At 37.1% G+C, this 21,816-nt stretch overlaps 1 protein-coding gene across 4 annotated transcripts in view; it reads left to right on the forward strand.

The window, feature by feature from the left end:
* The window catches only part of SASH1 (SAM and SH3 domain containing 1), a 567,590-nt gene that overhangs the window by 31,703 nt on the left and 514,071 nt on the right, over positions 1-21,816 (forward strand). The gene's annotated exons all lie outside the window — the stretch shown is intronic.

Raw genomic sequence — 21,816 nt, forward strand, 5'->3', positions numbered from 1 at the left:
CCAATAAAAAATACCTCCTCGTGCAGCCATTTTTTTTCCTGAAATTTCAGTTTTTTCCTGAAAAGAATAGCTGGCAGTTACTAAAAATAGTAACAGGTAGCATATGTGTGTGCCTATAGTGCTATATATAGTGCTTGCCTGCTCATGACTCTTTGCAAATGCTAATTATTCTAATTATCTGCAAGGTTAATATACTTCTCTGCAAGGTTATATTTTATTATATAAGTATCATTAATATTCCTAATTATCTGCAAGTTAATATAATTTTTAAATTCAATCAGACAAAGCCGTCTCTTCTCCAATGACAACATCAATCTTTATGGTTTAAAAGAACGTTTAAAAAAAAAGAGGGGATTTGGTTTATTATATGAAGTGAGATTTATCTCTTTTTCTGTAAAGTTTGGTGGTGTGTGTTGTGTGGCTTTTTTTTTTTTAAAGCTTGAATAGAGGTCTTGGTATTGGCTTTTTGAAAAAGCTGTAAGACTGGTTATTCTTGGCCTTCGGCATAGATCAAAGGAAGTAATTCTGAAGTGGGATTAAACTTTTATTTCTATCATTAACATAAATGCCCTGTATACATAAATTGGATTTATTTCATCTGAAATGGAATATTTCTATTGTATATACCTTGTTGATCCATCACTGGATTATATTTGCTTTTCCTGTGGGCAGTCTTGTCCTGCTGGCACTCAGTTAATTACAGTTTGTTTATACTCAAGTCTTTCCTCTTCTAATGTTTTGATATAAACTGACCTTGCACTCTGAAGTGTTGTAGCTGTCCCTTTTCCGTACAGTAATCCGTGAGATCATTCAGTCCTGTGTAAGACTGACCCTCCTGTGTGTTGGTGAACCTCCCCAGCTTTATGATGTTCACAAATTCCACTTGCTCCTTTATTCATCTGAGGGGAAATACTAAATAAGATCAGTCTTGGGACTGATCATTGAAGAACACCAGCAACAGCCTTGTTTCCATTGCATAGTTCCCTTTTCACTATAACCTAGCTACATCTCTGACTGCTTTCAAATTCATGTACTAATCACCCCTCTGCCCCTCTAGGAAACTAGATGAATTTAATGCAAATTGGGAGAAAATGTGGGACTGAACAGATGAGGTGTTAACAGTTCACCAGGACCAGATGCCATTCACCAAAGGGTACTGAAGGGACTCAATTGAGACATGTAAAATTGCTGAGCTGCTGGCCAAGTTGAATAACATTGCATTTCAAATGGCCACTGTGCAGATTGCTAGTATGGCTCCCATCTACAAAAAGGGCTTAAGTGGCCACCCTGGAAACTAGAGACCAGTAAGTCTGACTTGTATCCATGGTACAATGGCAGCGCCTATGATAAAGGATAAGATCAGTGAAAAGATGGCTAAATGCTCTTGGGAGAGGGTGAGCGCGGCTTCAGCAAAGGGAAATCCAGCAAGGATTTTGAATGTGTCCATGGTGCATGAATGTGGCTTGGGCATCTTGTGGACATAATGCTGTTGGCTTTTCAGAAAGACTCTGAATCCACACCGAACACTGTTAAAGAGGCCAAATTGCCATGGAATTGGAAGAAAGGTACTTTCATGGCTAAGGGACGGGAAGGAAAGAATTGGGGGTTAATAGTAAATTTTCAGGTTGGGGCAGAGTCAGCACAGGGATTCCCACTGGGATTTATACTGGGATAGGTTTTGATCAGTATCTTCTTCACTGATGTGAAGTAGAGCTGAAACAGTAAGTCCCTAATCTCATAGGTGATGTTAAGCTTTTTTTTTTTAGTGGTCAAATGCTGTGGTGATGTCAGGGAACTGCAGGTGGAGCTTCACAAAACTGAGTGAAGGGGCAAAAAGGCACCAGATGGTTTCAGTGTAGAAAAAAATATGTAAGTAGTACATTGAGGGGAAGAATAATACAAACCAGGCCTACATGTTTCTGAACTTGGAAATGCCAGTCAGAACTCAGGAAGATCACTGCATCATGGACTGCATTTGCTAGTCCCCAAATCTTGTGACATGAAAACTACAGTGGACTTGAAACTTGTAGGATATGGGTATAAAATGGATGAAGAAAGTGTTCCTGACATAGCAAGTAGGGAACTTCTAAAACTGCTCATCCTCACAACAAGGAGGGAGATGAACTGCAGAAAGTGGCCCTTCCCATGCCTGCTCTCTCAATACCCCTTCCCATTGCTGCTTCTGCTGCTGCTGGGGGCAGAATATGGATCTAAAACGACCAGTGGCCTGAACCATTAGGACATTTTTCTTGTTCTGCCACAAGTGATGTGTTAGGTTTGTGCAAGAATCTTCCCACTGAACTGATGACTTTATTTCCTGCTCACAGTTATGGAAAGCAGATCATCTCGTTCTCGACATTCAAGCATAAACCTCTATCTTGAATAGTCTGAGTTCGTTCTCTTGTTTGTCTCTTGCCCTCATGTTCTGTATCCTCTGCTATTGAAAGCTGAGCCAAACTAGTTTTTTGTTCATATCTTAAATTTAAACACTATCCTCCCCAAACTTTTTTTTAGTGACATAAAAGAATCAATTTTCTACCTCTTCCAGCAGCCACTGACCCTTGCTGTTATTAGTTCCTCTTTTTTTCATTAATTTCTATGTGGTAGATTCAGTTACTGAGATAACTGTGTATTTGTGGCTTCTTGAATAAAACACTGCTCTTCACTCATAGCTTCAGATTTGTGTTTAAGATGAATTTGATACAGCAAAATTTTGGTGATCTGTGTGAATGTTCGCCTTGATGCATGCTGTGAGCAGCCCAACAGTAGGAGAACGTTTATTGTGGAAAGTTAAGCATACGTATAAGCCTTCACAGGATCATATTTCTGTGTTCCTCTTCATCAGTTACTTAAATGCTTAAAATAGGCTATGACAAGCTCTTTTGAATTCAAAACTACTTATCTTGTGTACATTTATGTGGGACTTTTCTTTTTAAGATTATAACAGAATAAAATAGGGTCAGAGCAAACTTCTGAGGGACTGGAGGGCCTTTCAAAGGGTTATTTTCAAGAGCAAATGTCAAGGCTTAATTTTTTTATATTTCACTTACATGTTTTAAAAAATTAAATACAATAATGCATGGTGTAGATATCTGCTGGAATTTCTTTAAAGGTTTTACATGTCATCATTTGACTTGTCTCTCACTATCAACTTGACATAAGATAAAACATTCTTTTTTGTGTGTGGTTGAAAGTTTATTCTTTGAAGAATTTCACTAGTAAAGGATGGATAGTGGGTTTTTTGATATGGAACAACACAATGCTATTTTTGTTTTGTATTAAAACACTGTTTTTTTTTTTCTTTGTATTAATTTTCCTAGTTCAGTATTTTAAGATTTAAAACAAAAACAAACAAACAAACCCCAAACTACGATAAGCAGTACTTTGAAAAGATGCATGAGTGAAATTCTCTGTGTAATGCATCTAGCACTAGTGGTTGCACTACGTAATTTGGTAGGATACCAAATCAATTAATAATAGCCTAGTAGTTAACATACTGGCACCAGCAGGCAATTATTTCAAGTGTGACTTATTTCCAGTCTCGAAAAAATGTTGGTTGGTTTAATGCAACTTAGAATAATAGTATAATGAAAAATTTCATGAGAAAAATATGCTTTTAATATGAGTATGCTTTGAAAAAACCTGATGTGGTCCACAGACAAAGTTTATGTTCTTGATGGGGTCGAAAATTTAAAAAGTCTAAGAATACTTCAGAATATGTTGGATTGCTTTTAATAGTAAAATAAAGGGAAGTTGTTCCTGGGTTTTAGGACAGTAACAGAGCACAAGATCATCTAAACATCTTCATATCCTCGACCAAAGAATCTCTCCCAATTTCACTTGTGCCTGTACTCTTGGAAGTCTTTATCAAAGTATGTGCTCATGCTGACTCCTCTGGAACAGCAGGTTGAAGCACAGACATGTTCCATTTAAGCTATGCGTAAGCCTCTCACTAAGATTTTTGTTGGTGCTTGGGAGGTAATGTGATCTCCTGCAGCAAGCGGAGTGTGGCTGTTCAGTTAAAGCTCGCAGGGAGTGCTGGGCGTCCCCTCCCCAGCTCCCTTCCCCTCCTGCTCCTCGCCCTGACTTGCCACTCTCATCTCCCCCAGAAGAGCTGGGGGAGATGTCCGTGACGCGCGTTTCTGAAGGGCTGATTTTCTGCCTTGACAGATGGGCGGTAAATCGTAAATTCTGCTCGCATTCAGTTTTGCAGGGACCGTCATCCCAATGAAGGCAGTTAACTGTCAACACCTAACAGTGCTTGAAGATAATGAATGTAATATAAACCTGAGAAGCCCATGAACAGCGTTGGCTTCCCACATAGCAGATGAAATCCACTGGGTCTCTGCATTTCAAGAAAGCCTCTTAATCCTATTCAGGCATTCATAATAATACAGTGCTTATGTAGAAAATTCTGCTTGTTCAAAGAAGCATCTTAACAAAAAGAAGTTAAAAGTATTTAAGCATCCTATGTTTAATGTGTTCCAAAACCACTCCAGGATGTTGACAGCTGATTATTAATTACAATGCCATGGATAAATATGCCATGATAATGCAGCACATAATTTTATGTAACTTATATACACATTCTCCAGCACAGGCTCAGTGTTTCCTTGGTGGATTTCAGTAATAAAATATGATATGGTGGGTTTTTGTGTTCTTCATTAGCTTAGCTGCTTTTAGTTGAGTGCAATGTAAAGTGAATTTCATTATCAGTAATGTTTGTGATACCTGCTTATTTTTCGAGAAGAAAATGCCTTTGTATTTTAAGTCACTTTTTTCCTTCTTTTGGAAGGAAGGTAGGAGGAATGAGCCCTTGGTTAAGACTCTTTCAGAAGGACTAAAAGCAGGAAATTTAATGATGAAAGAGGCCTGGCTTTCAAAATCCTTTGAGATGAAATGGAATACAAAGTATTGTAGTATAAAGTAATCCCCAAGGAAAGTAATTAAATGGAGAAATGATCATGAAATGTGTGAAGTAATTGCTGAGAATCATGCATACAGAAATAATTTGTTTTGTGTCAGTGTGTGTGGCTTTAACTAGAATAGAATATTGTTTGAAGACACAGCTGCTGCTGGTCATGGTGTGATTTCCCTTCTATTTGGCTATTGCTATTTAAGTGACTTGAGCTTTCTAATTACATGACCCTATATGATAGGAGGGATTTACAGTGATAACATGACTTTTGTTGTAGAAATTGCATGCTGTAGAAGTGTTCAGTAATTATTACAAACACTGGTCCATACACATATCCACACACGCACATGATATTTACAGAACTATTAGATGATGGAGTTCCTGCCAAGAATCAAATTTACTGTAATAAATAAGTTATCTGTGTTATCCTCAAACATCTTCATCTCTTTTAGAGAGGTGTGCACTTTGTTGTCCATCCTCGAGCAGTACAGTATTTAGTGTATTAGTTAAAATAGTAGAGTCAAGTTTGACAATGGGATGCAAATTGAAATTCATCCATAGCACATGTGAACCCACTTGCTGAGCTTGTGATGCTCTTGGTAAGTCATGTTGTTGTGGGAGAAGAATATAAAGAACAACAGATGAAGCTGGGGAGAATTTACACCACTTATGAAGGCAATAACCCATTTTATGTACTTCCTTGAAGGGGCAATTCAGAAAAGAATTTCAACTTTCTGACATAGCAAGTGTCCAAATTAAATCTGCATGGGGGGCGGGGAAAGAACAGCTCCCCTCTCCCCAGATTACTCTGAGGGCAGGTAAGTAGATAGTTACTGTGCCCCGAATAGTTACGCACTATACAACATCCTGACTGATATTTTCTCATAGTCTCTGTGGAAGCTCATCATTGCTACTTCTATTTTTCTCTTTAATACTATTTCTACAGAAAGAAGAGACACCTGTTTTTGTACAAACTACAATTATTTAATTCAAAATAAACAAGTGACAACTTTGAAGCTGTACAGTAGAGCTCTGGATTAATTTTTAACTAATAGCAAAGTATATGCTTAGAATTGGAGAGCCCTGTGTTAAACAGTCCTAAGAAATGCTGCAGAAGCTCCATGTAAAACTCTGCAAAATCCTGGGTGCATTTCAGCTATTACTTGCATAGAAAATGGATTTTTTACCATTTATATTATTTACACCTTTGTAATGTAGAAAGAACAGTTGGTTAGGAGGAGGGATGCATTGGCTTTTGGAAATTTGTAAGCGACTTATGGGGAAATATACCACTGTGGGAATGAATATAGCTAGTGAAGGATATAGATAAAGTTGCTGTGCACTAATAAAACTGATACACTGAGCAATTAACTGGCTTTGTAGAATAAGGGTCTATAAACACTTGTGATGTTAGCTTAGTTTTATACAAGTGAGCTATTCCACTCAAAGAAAAAAGTATGTCTCGCTCATGTCTAAAGTTAAGGAAACATTCAACTGTTTGAAGTGTTAATCCCATGGAGGCTGTTTTCTGGAATGAGAGTTAGTATAAAAATGTGATTATTACATTTTTGCATATTCCACAAGACAGATAATGCTTTCCTGAAGAGAAAGTAAGCTTTGACTAGGAGATTGGGAGGTCTTTTTTTTTTTTTTGGGGGTGGGTGGGTTGGGTTTGGTTTTGTGGGTTTTTTGCTTTTTGTGCGGTTTTTTTTTTATACTCTTCTTGTGAGCATCTCTTGGTTTAATGTGTTGCACATGCCTTACTGACATTTCTTTTTCATTCAAGCCTCAGACATCTTCCCTTTTATTGTGGGGTGTGATACCAAACTGAACAATACTAGTTAGTCTCAATTTTTTCCACTTTGGGTTCGGGCCAATAGCTGCATGCCACAGTCGGTGATCAGCTCAAATTATAGAATGGAGCATATTTTACATGAGTGTTTGATAATTGCATATATTTAATTCTAACTCCTGTTTCGGCAGTTCTTACAGACAAAACATTACAGGGCTGCAGTGGATAGTGCACATTCATGTGCACTACAGAATCAGGCCAGTAGTAATTTTTCCCACTGGAACATGCTATTGAGAGTCATACAAAGAAACAAGTCAGCCAGTTGAAGGAAAAAAGGAAAGCTGGGCTTTTCAGTTAGTTTCTCAAGTAATCTCCCCTGAATTTCTCAGGAGAATAAATAGCAAAAGGCAAATTAGGTAAAGTGAATAAAAAAGGATTATTTCTGTAATGTACAGCTTTGGGAAGACTTCAAAATTTTATAAATACTAGTATTAATTTCAGATCAGAAATAAATGGGTTAATCTTTGCATTTAGATCTTGTTTCTACTTTCCAGCTAGTTCTGCCAAAAAGTCATTCCACTGGAACATTAGGAAGGAAATAAACTTTTAAACATAATTTAAGACCGGAAAAATGTTTTATGGTTGTATTTTGTATCATGACTTTTATAAAAATGACAACATTTATTATTTCAAAAATGAAACAGTCTTTCAAATATGTACAGGAAAAAATAGTACATCCCTGGGACCAAATGTCAGGCATGTCACTGTTTTCTGCACTTGTTTTAATGGTTCTAAGTGTTTAACATTCTTAGCAACTAGTTCATATACTAATGGCTTAATTCAGTAAAATCCTCTAAGAATACAGAAATCTGCCCAGTCCCTGAAATATCATTCTGGGGCTTGTTCAACAATGCAAGTGCTTACATAAGAGTGTGGGGGGTCTTCAGGGTTTTTTCAAATATCATCCTAAAAATATTTCCCTGTTGGTTTTTGTTTTGATTTGGTTTGGGTTTTTTTGAGGGACCTGTAACTCTGAAGCAGTTTGTTTATTCTTTTCAGACAGTATAAATGTTCTCTTTTTTTTCCTTTTTGTCTTTTTACTTAAAGCTACTGTTGCAGTAGAACTATACTTGATGCCATTATTTCCATTGAATAACACCTTATTCTTGAAGTATTTCCAAATTCCATGTATAAGCTGCTACTCGTAAGAATAAGGATCTTGAAACTTGGTCCTTCTAGAGAAACCAACAAACGTTAAGAAGCATATTTTTTCATATAGTTTGAATAACTGTTTAGATTTATTGTGACCTGCAGAATTCCATAGCTTATTGTTTTTATTCTTGCAAGATCAACAAATTAGTCCAATGGTGCCAGCAATTCTCCCTTGCCATTCCTTGGAAAGAACCTGCATGCCTTGGGCAGCTCTCAGACCTTCTGTATATTCAATGAACGGGGAGGTAATTGTATATAGAAATTTGGTTGCCAAATTTTGGACAATGGGCACATATTCTGAAAAAAAAACCAAACAACTTTGTGATTATTACTGTTTTCTCTTAAATATTCGTTGGATTGCCATTGAAAGCAAGTCATGCTTGTGACTAAGTGTGAGTAAAGCAGGTGTAGGCTGGTGGCAATGGTCTGCAGCTATGTGCCAGCTCAAGCCAGAAGTGTTATGGGAGGCCTTGTGTTTATTAACAAAAAGGTATACTTTGTCAAATGTTAAAATTAATGTTTAAAATGTTGACTGGGCAAAGTGAACCACAGGCATATAGATGATTGAGGCGTGTCCTTCTAGAGTCAAATATAGATGATTGAGGACTCGAAGTCCATTGTGAAACTAAAAAAAAAAAATTGTCCATTTTTTTTAAACTAGCAGATTGCATGTGCAGGGAGGGCATCATCTGGGATATACGAAGAGGATAAAAACACAGTTCAGTCTTACAACTGAAACAATTTTCCAAGAATTCTACTGATCCTATCATAAATCAATTATGTTTTTAACTGAAGGTAAACCAAAGTGTTTTCAATCAAAATGGTAATTTTCAGAAAGAGTTAATAAAACTGCCACTTGAGCTATAGCTACAGTCAGTCTCATAGTAACACTTCAATGTTAGACATCCTTAATTCTTGTAATTGGGAAGAAGGAGAAACAAAGACAAAATATCTTGCTTTGTGAGCACCTGCCTTAATAGTGGTTTCCACAGTTTATTTTCTTTAACATGGTGCCGTTTTAACTACTTTGGCATGCCCCTATATAGTTACAATTTTGTTTCAAAAACCATTGTGAGATGATACATTACCAGGCTTTCATTTCCATAACTCCATACTACATTTTAGCAAACCATATGCATCTGTGGATCCTTCCCTCCCAGTCTGATGCCAGAGGCCTTACTAGGTCGAAAACTAGAAAATAACAGAATCTAAAAACCAAAAAATACCCACATTTAAAAAATAAAATCTAAATATTTTCAAGAACGTGAAGAGTCAGTGCCCCTGGAAAAATGGCAGGCAAACGTATTCTGTCATCCTTCTGAATGGAAAGGGTAGAGATTGAGGGGAGAAGAGCTTGGAGAGTTGCATCTAAAAGCTGCACAAATGAGAAGTATGGAAGGCAATAAGCAAAATAATAAAAACTAAAGTATTCTCCATAGGAAGCGTGTGTAGTAAGGGGAGAAAATAGCTATGCATTCAATAAATTTGAACATGTGCTGAAGAATATATGAATTTACTTTGCTGTCTAGTCAAATTACTATTAATTGGAGTAGAGAATTAAAGTAACAGAAATAAATCCAGTCTCATTCAAATATTTGTTTCACGTGCCACCTCCTTTCCCATCCCCTTCTAGTGTACGAAATAGATGAGAGGAGAAAATCTGGCTGTAGAAACAAGTTGAAGCATTCCATGATGAATTGTAAAGAGTGCGTGTTACTGAGATGAGAAATTAATCAAAAAGATCTGAAACTTAGCACAGGGGGTTTTGCATGAGTTTAACATGTTAATGTTTTTGAAATGCATGCATTAGATGTGATTGATTGTAAGTGACAGGCCTTGAGTTTGCATCTTTACACCCTTCTGCTACCATCCTGAAAATCCTTCTTCTAGATTGGATGCTCTTATTTTAAATAACCTAGATTAATCTCGCTTGTTCCATATTAGCCATACTAAGTATGTCCTTTACTAGCTAGATGAAATTCAAGATTTTCAATTAAGTCTATAAATTCAGTTTCTAAAACAAGAAACTTCTACAAATACTGAATTCTAATCACTTGGTTTTATTATTTGATCAGAATTTGACCATGTTATGAATTGTAAGCATAAAATGAAAATAACTTTTAAAATGTTTAGGTCTCTTTGTGGAAGAAGTAGTTATTATTTTGATGATTGTTAACAGAGATTTACAAATAATGTATTTGATAGGTTTTTTTTTTCTAATATTTCAGAGAAAAATAATGTTTTGCAGAATGCACTGGTTTACATGATCTTACATCAGTGAGATAATTTAAGGTCAGGCCTCATACAAGTTAAAAAACGGTCAAATATCATGCTACTGTATGTCTAATATGTATTCTACTTGCTGTAAGAAGGTTAATTATAAAGGAGAAGCCTTCAACAAATTGTAAATGTGATTATCAATCATTTTTCAGGTTGCCTAGGGGCAGTGTGCATTTCTGTAATTAAAGGTGCACATTTAACCAGCACAAACATGGGAAAAAAGTATCAGTATCTTAATACTGTGTTTGTGAAGTTTGTGTTCATTTCTTTCCTGAACTGGACTAAATAGATGAAGTTACTGTATCAAAATCAAACATCAAATAATCGTTGCTTATATTATTTTCAGTAGTTTTAATGAAAAAAAAAAAAAAAACAACAAACTTCCAAGGTAATGGAAACATTTTATTTTGACAAAAAAGTTTCAGTGTAATGCTGTCTATAAATATTAAGTAAAGAAGATAGTCATTAAAGAATAATTTCAGGTGGTGTTCAGGAACTGGGTCTTGGCTTTCTGGAGAAAAAAAAAGTTACTTCTGTTCAGATGTTAGAATACGAAAAGAAAAGTTTAAATATGGGAGGCTGGCTGTTACTGAAAATCTTTCCCTCCCCTGCTCAGTCCTTGCATCTCTCTACCCATGTTTTGAATGGCATAAAATGGTATTTGTATGTCTTGGTTTGCGTGCTGTGTTGTGTAGTCTCTCTTACATAAAGTAACTTGATCTGTTGGGTTTTTTCCCCTGTTATTCATGATGTGAATAATTTAGTAACCTACAAATGTGTGTAGTAAAAAACAAAACAAAACAAACCCCACAAAAACCACCACTAACAAAAAAAACCACCCCTCCAAAAAAAAAAAACCAAAACCCCAAAAAACAGAAAACAAAGAAACAAACAAAAAAACCCACCACAATATGTTAACTTAAAACTAGAGTTTTTTGTTGTGGGTGGCTTTGGTTTGGTTTTTGTGTGGTTTTTATTTTTAAAGTAAGTAGAAATGGAATATTCTGTGGTGTTTTACCTTCCTGAAGGTCTTTGTCCTCTCACTTCGAAAGGAAACTTTTGTGAGTTGGAGGTTCAGCCATCCTAGCCTCCAGTGTTTATCATGAAAGATACCAGCTCTTCCAAACCAACTGTGTAGCGCAATTGGTATAATTAGATCTTAGGCTCCTGGTGTATGTCAAGAACAGTTAAAATGGAGTGTCTTGTGTTATTGTAGATCATCCCTGTGTCTCACTGGTCAATTTATGTGGCATGAGTACTGTATGCTTTCTTCTTCCATCATTTTACCTTGCTCTTTTAGCTCTTTTACTTATTAGTATATTTTTAATTGTATCTTTTTTCCCCTCAGTTCATCCAGAAGTCATTTCTGTATTTGCTGTCTCTGAAGATTTTATTCAGGATCATAAGTTTTAATACCAAGTTGTTTGCTTCAATGGATATAACATACAACAGTTTTGCTCAATATTTCCACTGAGGTGTAATATTGCAAATGTATTCAGAAACATTCTAGTGGGTGGCTCTAACACTGTGTTGCCCAGAATAAGCTCATCATAGTTCTTTGTTTTCTGTTAGCTTAAATATAAGAGCAAATTTAATAGAAAATTGAGAACAAAATTGTGTGGTTGAATTGAAATCTATCCCAAAAAGCAGGATGCAGTTGAACACAACTGCAGATGCCTACAGTGTCCTTCTGAATAATATTAAACGCAGTGGCTGACTATTCTCTACTTAAACTGATATAAATAAGAAAAAGCCTTTCCTACTTCAATCCTTCCCCTTGTGTGTACAAACAAAATACGTCAAGTGAAGAAAATCTAGTTGAACAATCACTTGGACTCTTTGTGAACCCTGTATTTTACTGCTTTTTGAACTGTATACTTCATTAAAAATCAAGGCAACAACTTTGATAAAAAGACCCTTTTTATATAATAAAGAAAGCAAATGGAATGTCATGTCGAGCTGCAGCACGAAACGAATATAATGTGCATAGATGTACATTTAAAAGGATATGTTTAAAACAAGTTAATTTAAAATTCTCATGTGCTGTGTACAAATAGCCCAGAACAGAGAGAGACTGTAGATCTGTACAGTAATGTGAAATAAATTATTGCAAAAATCACATGCATCAAATTAAGAGATCTGTTAAATCGTTGGTATGTCAAGAGATAATGTGTATTTGACAGCCCGTTACTATGTAAAGCATTCTGAAATACAGCTATTTACACAACAGTTTATGTGGTCTCTTATTTCTCTCAGTATTTCAAAATGTTCTTCTTCCAGTCTACCACTTGTCAAAATGTATTAGTTGGCACTTGCCTTTGTTAAAGATTTCAGAATCCTGCCAAGTTAGTTTAAGGATTTGTTGACAATGATTATTAGGGAAGCTTGCAATATAATTAATATTTTATTTCATGTTGTATTATGATGCTTTACACATTGTGTTGCTAAATGGTTAAAACTGAGTTTTTCTTTAAAGAGAAAAAAACCAGTTTGTTTCAGTGATGTTAATAAAGAAAGAATGTTAATTTAGAAAATGAAAACCTGTGTTAAATGATTTAGTATGGTAATCCCATGATTTGGTTGAGATCAACAGTTGCTTGGGAATAAAACAGCTACTTAACACCTGCATCAGTTTAATAAGGGTAGGTACATTAGAAATGAGGTACAGCTCATCAGGTTTTACTCTTCAAAACTTTTCTATCAACAGAACTTGAAAAATAACAATTACTTCTCCCTTCTTTAACTTGATCCTCATTGTTGAATGATCCTCATTGTTGAAAATCAATATGCTCTATAGTAGGAAATAGTGTTTTGGAAGAGACAACTAGCACTTGCAAATGAGTTTCCTTGGGAATATGGGGATAAAAATGCATGCATGTACACTTACAAGGATGGAATAGTGCATAGTTTTATGCTTATGACTAATTTCCTTATGCTGACTGTAACTTGCTCTTCCTGAGGCTGTTTCAAAAGGTCTTGTTTTCAAAATCAGAAGAAGGGGTATAACATTGGCTAAGTTTTAAAATAGAAGCACTTTTGGGTGTTGTAAAAAGGCCAAGATTTCCAAGCAGACCTTGTTGGTTGCTTTTCTTGTTATTTAGATTTCCTATATAGCACAATGCTGATCAGTGTGGAGAAGAGTCCACCTTACGTGCCTTGCGTTGAACCATATAATCATCAAAATTGTTATGGGAGGATGAAGGGTTTGAAATTCTGACTAGTAAAGTAATGTGAACTAAATGGGGTGGTGCAAAGGAATAGACTTTCTGGATCTGTGTGAACCCACATACAAGTAGCACCAGGCTATGTCTTGTGCTGTAAGCTGTGCTCTGGGAAGCCTGGCACGTGGTCTGTGCCAAAGTTGTTCTGCTCAGTGCCTAGAAATCCTCAGACGGTTTTGAACTGCAACTGCTTAGGTAGCTAGAGTATTTGGAGCATGTTCCCTGGTGTGATGTGCCTAGAAGAGGCTGTTTGAGGTGATGCAAGTGCTGGACACGTGGGTTTTTAGTGGATTGCGCTTTCAGCTTGAGCTGAAAAGCTCCCTAAAACATATGTGGTCCAGGTCAAACTTGATTGTTTGGCAGGTCTAGAAAAGCAAGAGTGTAATTTGGAGAACAGTATAAAAATGTTTAGCCGCAGGAGGCATTGTTTTCCTAAGCTCCTCTATGCTAAACTTAATTTGAACAATGTTTTCTGAAGAGTAATTCTTAATATTTCCATCCCTAAAACATTTCTTTGTTTTACTGAGAAGCTGTTTCTTTATCTAATCTTCTTATGCCAGATTACACTGGTTTGATTTTATTTTCAGGGATGAAGCAAAGCACAGAGAGACACAGACCTTTGCTGAAAAATCTTTGAGTTCTTGTCCTTGTGTGTGCTAAAGGAATAAGGACAAGTGAGGGAAGAAAGTCGGGCTCTGATGAAAGAAGTAGTGTTTGGTTACCCTTGATCATGTTTAGTTTGGCAGTGTTGCAAATGTAGGCTCATGATGAGATATACATTTTTCCACTTTCTGTTGCATAGTGTATATGTACATGTTTTCTTTGGAACCGGTAGAGAAAAGTAAATGTCAGGGGATACACTGGGCGTACTGGTGCACATCCTCTCCCTGTAAAACATGCTACTATGTTGCTCAAAATGAGAACAAGTTTTTAGAAGTTCTACAAATGCTGTGTGCCTTTGTTACGTTTTAAGTGTAAAAAATGCAAATGCTTTTTTGTGGGTTTATTTGAGTGCTTTTTTATGGATATTTTCCAGAATAGAAAATGAGCAGATGTTTCAACAGATGTCACAGGGGGCCTCTAGAGAGAAGAATAGCTGTTCCATGCACTGACAGCATTAGGAAACTACCGAAAGGAGGGAAATCTAGAGTTGTGCAGTAAGCTAGAACTCAAAGGCTTTGAGATTAGAAGTAGAACCTGCCACTTGCAATATCTGTATTCTAGTGTCAGGGCACATATTCAGAAACCTTCATCACAAAGAGTATTCCTCCTCCTTTGGCAGCTATGAAACATCGGCAACGATTGCAGTGGCCCTCTTCCAGTTCTTGTGCAAAGTGCTCCATCACTAAGAGGGGTGTCAGAAGCAGATTCCCCTGCCTTGTGAGGAAAAACCTTACTTGGGCCTCTGCAGAAGGAAATCAGGCACACCTATCTGGAAACATGTTTTCTGGGCATGTTTTTCAGTGAAAACTGTAAAAGTGAGGGAAGGATGAAGAACAGAAGTTAAAACCAACTTTACAAAAAGGTGGAATGGGATACGAACTTTAGATTCTTGCTGCACAGTTAAGTGGGACCAGTTGCAGCATTTAGTCAGCTCTAAATTGAGACTAATTTAATTTCACAGCAAGGAAGAATTGCCACAACCTCCACATCCTGTCTAGCAGTGCCTTGCTCAGGAAACAGCTTTCCTATCATCCCCCCGCCCTTTTTTTTTTTAATCAAAATGCCTTTCCTAGTTCGAATAACCGTAACAAGAAAAAAGAAGTTGGAGTTAAAATTAGATGATAGGCAACTCGGTTATCTTTATTCCATAATGTGCAAAAATGTTTTTATACCCTATGGGAATATTGGCTCCAGCAGTCCTGAGTCAGCATGATTATTTGTAGGGTGTTCATGCCATGAATGTGATATACTCCATTCTGTGGATGCAGTTTTGTGGAAAAATGTCATCTTGCTAATGACTACAAACATATATTAAGAAGAAAAAGGAAGACCCCATTTCATTTGGGAATAAAAGCTTTTGTCAGTGAGGCCTTGTAGCTTCCAAACATATCTGAATCTTCTGTCTGAATGATACAAAGCTACAGGGAAAATAAAGCGATAGGTCTTAGGAGTCAAGAAAACCTTTCAAAAGGCAAAACAAGCCTTTGTCTTTTTAATTACCCAGAGTGGGCTGTTGAAAGGAGTGGGATGATGGAGAGGGCAAAGGTAAGGAAAGCAGCTCATGATTTCTCATAGAGCTGAACTTGCCCAAATCTGCAGAGGCAGGAAACATACAGTTTTCCAGTTCATTAAAGGCAGCAAGCTGTCAGTCAGATGCTTATGAGCCAGCTCAGTTGAGAGAGGGCACATGCCTTGGTTGTTTACACAGAAATCCTATGACTGCTGCATGAGTGCTTTTGCAGCCACTGTTGGCAGCACTTAACACAGTGGCATGTTGCTTTGATTTCAGACATGCTTCCCGGCTTGGACCTACTTTCCCATGTCATCACAAATCAGCTCAGAGGGCTACAGAGCACCCTAGATTAAGTATTTCAAAACTGAAGTTTGCGTGCTGTATTTTACCTGTGTGTATCTGTTCATTTAATCTGAGTTACTGCTTCTAAGAATAAGTTATTGCAATAACTTGTACAATAGAAATCTGTAGTACAGAAATAGAATGATTTCTCTGTAAATCCATCTTTTTCCCTGCTGCATGCTGCAAGATGAACAACAGCCATCATCCTACTTCAGGGGGAGAAGGATTGCCAGGGCAGGAGGAAGAGAGATTAAAATTTTAAGAGGATTTAAGAATTCCCGACAAAATAGTTTTTGCCTCATGCTTTTCCAAAACGGAGCAAAACAAAACCTAGAAACATGGAGCTCTAAGAATGTATGAGGTGTTTTGTTCGGTTGGGGTCTTTTGCCTGCAGTTTGTTTGCATTTGTGATTTGAGGAGTATCTTTTGACTCTGGGCAGTACAGAGCTGCATGAACAACACTGTGTATGAGTGCAGAAAACACTAAAGAGCTCTAATGAGAGGAGTGGAGCAGAGCCTGGGACCATCCTTGCCTACCATTCCCAGAATGGTGTGATGTCCTACAGGGGTAGGATCAAATGGAAAACAACTAAGAGGGAGAAAAATACTCACCGATCCCTTATGATACAGCATATTATCATGGCTTAAGTGTCACAGCATTTGGAGTAATATAATATTTTGGTGCAAGTGTTGTGAAAGATTTACATGTATTATCCGCTACCTGAATGGAAAGAAATGTTCTGCCAAATTCTCAGTTGTGAAAATGTAAATGGCTGGAATTGTACTCAGAAAGATGTCTTCCTTTTCATTATATCATTTAGTAGGTCCTGAAAAAAAAGAATAGTTTTGCTGATTCAAAGGCCTTGGAGATGTTTGTTGCTATTTTCCTAGGTACCCTAAATCTCATTATTTGTACTTTCAGCAGCAAGCTGATTTGCAGATGTAAAGACTGAAATTTATGGCAAGAAACAGAGGACTCCAGTGGGTTTAATACTGTCCACAGCTGAAATAAATCCAGAGTAACTGCATTTAAGTGTAATAGTTGCTTTCAGAACTTTTTTATTGCAATACCTTTTCTCTCTCCAATGTGTCTTTTCCTTTATTTTTATTACTACTTATTTATCAAGAATCATGTAACTTGAGACTGTTAAAAAGGGAATTGAGAATTAAATGTTGGATATTTGTGACCCTTATTTGAACATCTGCTTTATTCCTAAAAGCCAACCTGTTGTGGTGCGGGTTTTCTGTGAGGTTTTTTTGTTTGGGTTTTTTTCCTTTTTTAAAGTAATGCACAGTGAAAATATGTAAAGACAGTCTCTTACATAGTGGAGATTAATCCAAAAAGAATTGTATCTATATTATACTGATGTATGCATTTTCTTGATTTGATTTAAGATACTACATAAGACAGCATACTGCAGAGCCACAAAAAATGCTTCTCTGTTCCAGGAAAGTGCCAATGCAGGCTGCCTTCCCCCTTGAAAATGAGAAATGCAAGCATTAACAAACCATAATTGTTACTTTTTATGATAGTCTTCAATATTTTCATGCATTTGTGATCTGAAGGTGGAGCAGGCGGTGAAAGTGTAGTTATACTTGATGTGTGCATTAAATGAACCCCCTGCACTGTGGAGGTGTGGATGTGTTTGCTTATGGTGCAGGTTTATTTATTTTTCCATTGACATACCTTGACAGAAAGTCCCATGGAAAGATGTGGGACTTCTGAGATTAGAATCCATTGCAGAGCAGTGAGATTCTTTCTAAAGCTTTGTATATCAAAAACCATGAGCTACTTGTTAAATGCCTAGGATACAGTATGTATAAAGAAGTGAAAATACAGAAACGCATATTACTTTTTAGCAGGGCCAGATTTGTTGCCCAGAACACAGAGAATTTATGCCATGAGAAGGATGATGTGAATGGGGGAGAAAGGATGCTATCCTTATGACTGTGTTTTAATTCCATTCTCCGTGGTCTCTTTGGGAACCAGGGGCTGTGTAATGCCAATGACCACAATTATGTTCCTTTAAAAAAAAAAAAGGAAAAAAAAACCAAACCCAACTATCACATATGTAGGTATGTGTAATAGATCTGCCTCTAAATGGGAACTTGGGGAAGAGTGGCTGGAAAGCTGCCTGATGGAAAAGGACCTAGGGGTATTCGTTGACGGCTGGCTGAATGTGAGCTGGCAGTGTGCCCAGGTGACCAAGAAGGCCAATGGCATCCTGGCTTGTATCAGGAATAGTGTGGCCAGCAGGACCAGGGAAGTGATCGTCCCTGTGCACTTGGCACTGGTGAGGCCACACCTCGAGTACTGTGTTCAGTTTTGGGCCCCTCACTACATGAAGGACATCGAGGTGCTGGAGCGTGTCCAGAGAAGGGCAACAAAGCTAGTGAAGGGTCTAGAGGACAAGTCTTATGAGGAGCAGCTGAGGGAGCTGGGGTTGTTGTTTAGCCTGGAGAAGAGGAGGCTGAGGGGAGACCTTATCGTGCTCTACAACTACCTGAAAGGAGGTTGTAGCCAGGTGGGGGTTGGTCTCTTCTCCCATGTAACAAGCGATAGGATGAGAGGAAATGGCCTCAAGTTGCACCAGGGGAGGTTCAGGTTGGATATTAGGAAAAACTACTTCACTGAAAGGGTAGTCAGGTATTGGAACAGGCTGCCCAGGGAAGTGGTTGAGTCCCCATCCCTGGAGGTATTTAAAAGACGGGTAGTTGTGGTGCTTAGGGACATGGTTTAGTGGTGGGCTTGGCAGTGCTAGGTTCATGGTTTGACTTGATGATCTTAAGGGTCTTTTCCAGCCTAAACAATTCTATGATTTTATAATTTAACCCAGCTCTGGGCAGTGGAAGGTATTTCCTCCAGAGGCCTATTTAGATACCTGCACAAAAACCTGACTGGGTTCGTCACCATCATTTTTACCTATGAGGGACATAGTGGATTCTGCAGTAAATCTGTCTTTTTGTGCTGGATGGGGTGAGGAGCTGTCATGTTTCTCCATTTGCACAAGGGACAAATACTGCAGACTTTGCTGTGTTTACCTTGGTGGTACATGTCCTCTTAATAGTGACTTAATTACTTCAACTCCTTCCTGGCTAGGTTTAGGGCACTGCCATCCACAGACCTTACTGAGAGTGCAGCAGCCCTTTATTTGCTCTTCCAGGCCACCACAGCTGTATTACCACTCAAAAAAACAAAATAAGGAAATTGACTGAAAACCATGAGATCAATTCAGGTTCTTTCAGTTCTTCTGAAATTTATTTTTGTCTGTTGTTTTTACTTTTGTGCTTTTTAAGCTCTTCACCCAGCTACAAAGAACACATTATTAAAGAGTGGATGCTCAGTGGGTTGTCACTTAACCATATGCCTCAGGAAAAGAAAAAAAGTGCTGATAGCACTTCTGACAGTGTTGTAGAAGTTGGCAATGTGCTCATATTCTCTCTGTGTTCTTGACAGGGGAGGCAGGCTGACTTTGACACTTATATTTTGACACTCTAAATGATTTGGCTGACATTCATGTTAAAAACAAAAAACAAGAAGAAAAACCACAACCCCCTGTTTTTTCCACTGCTGGTATCTAAACAAAGAAGTGACAACCACATTTAAATGTACTGGTGTCACAAGACACTTGTTATGGTCAAGCACAGTTATAAAAACTCATTGTCCCAGATTTCCTCTTTCCACATAGTAGAACTCCAGTCCTCAGTTTTGTATTTCCAAACTGTTCAGTCTTTTCAGATTTTTATTTTGTGATCGTTGTTTTCCCCCCTATAAACTTTCTTTCCTTTCTTGTATATTCTATTATCATAAAAATTAGCCTCTCTTAAAACAAATACACATCTGTTGGATTGGTGAATTGAGTTTTATTGCACTTTCCTATTGTCAATGCAGCATAATAATGCAAGAAATTTAAGGAGAGAGTGTTTTAATAATAATTAATTCATCTACAAGAGGTATTCCAATAACTTCAACTGTAGCAGTAACAATATTTACTGTATATGCTTTAAAAAAAAAAAAGTCATTACAGAAAGCATTTGCAATAGTAGCAAGGACATTTAGCTTTACTTTAATCTACTGGTTGACAGATTACCTGTCATCTGTGGATGCTGACCAGTTACTAAAGGCTGAATGCAGTTATGTTTCAACACAGCTAAAAGTTAAGTTCTCTGATACTTAGTTGAAAAAGAGAAGAGACAAGTCTTTTAACTGACTTAATCTGTAGCACCCTAAATAATTAATTAGTTTGAATTATATATTTTTTTAAAATGCCAAAAAAAAATAGAAGGAAAAATGGAAAGCTAAAGGACCATAGAGGTGCTACTTAAGTCACCAATAGTGTTCCTCTGCTGTTTATTTCCAGTAGTTTGGTTCAATGCATTCTTTTAAGACTTTTCTGTTCAATTAGGTTTTTCATGCTCAGAAAATAATGTACTTTTAGCTGATGTTTGCAATTTAAATGTATGATTTGGTAACTGTTATGTTAGGGATTTTTTTTTTCTGTGTGTCAGGTAAACAGAATCATTGACTGTATGTGATGTTTTCTTAAATAGGCATCAGGAGGAGAGGGTGTCAAATGCAGAGGAAAAAGTAATATGAAAAGTCACAATATAAGTTATGGATAAAAGTTATTTTTAAAAATGTAGTATCGATGACTTATTTTTAACTAGTTGATCCCACTTGGTCCATCTTTCTCCAGACACTTCAGTTATTAATGTAATGCAAACAATAAGTCATTCAATTTCTTTTAGTTTTCTTTATGCTTGTCAGACACATTTCTGTACAGACTGTTTTGGCAGCAGGAGTGATAAAATACATTTATTGACTGCAGTCGCAGCGATCTAAATAGATACCTGTCTTTCCCTAACACCATGTAATAGGAATTTGTGGGTTTATATCCCTGAAGTAAATCTACTTAAAGAATTCTTCCTACCATAGGTTTTAATGTTTGGTTTTGTCTAGAGTGTTTTTGTTAACTTTTGGAATACTTACAGAAGGTAAGAATGTGGTTTCCTGTAATGCAACATTCCTTTGGACATACTTTGCTATATTTTGCACTTGTTTCTTAAAATTAATGTATAAAATTTTGTTCTTTTTCTGTCAGTAAAAACAATCATTTGCTGTTTTCTATAAATGTGGTATAAAAGAAGGCTGAAATAATGGGGTTTTTTCCTTCATTCCAGTGCATGACCCACCTAATTTTCTTTGATTCATTTTTCTTCTTTTCAGGTTATCCAGAGGACTTCTTTAACTAGTTCCAGTTCTGAGAACTGTGCAATAAAATTAAAGCAAGCTGCTAAAACCAGTAGACAATAAGTTTTAATGGGGAAGTCCTCAGCATTGTGGTCTCTATTCTGCTACCTGTATCTCTATTTTGTAGGAAACAGTAATTGGATAAAACAGATAATTCTGTTAGGAAAAGGTATTGGTTGGTAGAACAGTGGATGGATGCCTTTGTCACGGACTGGAGTAGCACATGCTTTTGGGGGGTGAGAGACATGGGAGGGTAGAGAGTGCAGAGATAGCACCAAGTTCTGCATCACTGCTTAAGGCTCTTCAATTACCTTTTTAACAGACCCAGGTTGGGAAGAAACTAGAAGATGGACCACATGTTACATATGAGTGGCGGGGAAGGGTATAGTTTCTGCATTGCTTCAGTTTCTCTGTGTGTGTGTGTGATTTTAGAAGTCACAGGTCATCTACTGCCCATTCTACTCTATAATCTTGCAACTGTAACTGTGTATTGACTGGTGTTTTCCACCAAAAATACACTTTCCTATTAAATCCCTACTAAATCTCTACATTTTTACTACCATTGTTTGTTTTGAAGTTGTGAAAAAACTGAAACACTTCCTTCTACTCCATCTTTACCCAAGT

This window comes from Nipponia nippon, unplaced genomic scaffold (assembly GCF_047370975.1).
Source record: "Nipponia nippon isolate SJK-2023a ecotype South Korea unplaced genomic scaffold, ASM4737097v1 scaffold_4, whole genome shotgun sequence".
In the NCBI taxonomy this organism is placed as follows: domain Eukaryota; kingdom Metazoa; phylum Chordata; class Aves; order Pelecaniformes; family Threskiornithidae; genus Nipponia; species Nipponia nippon.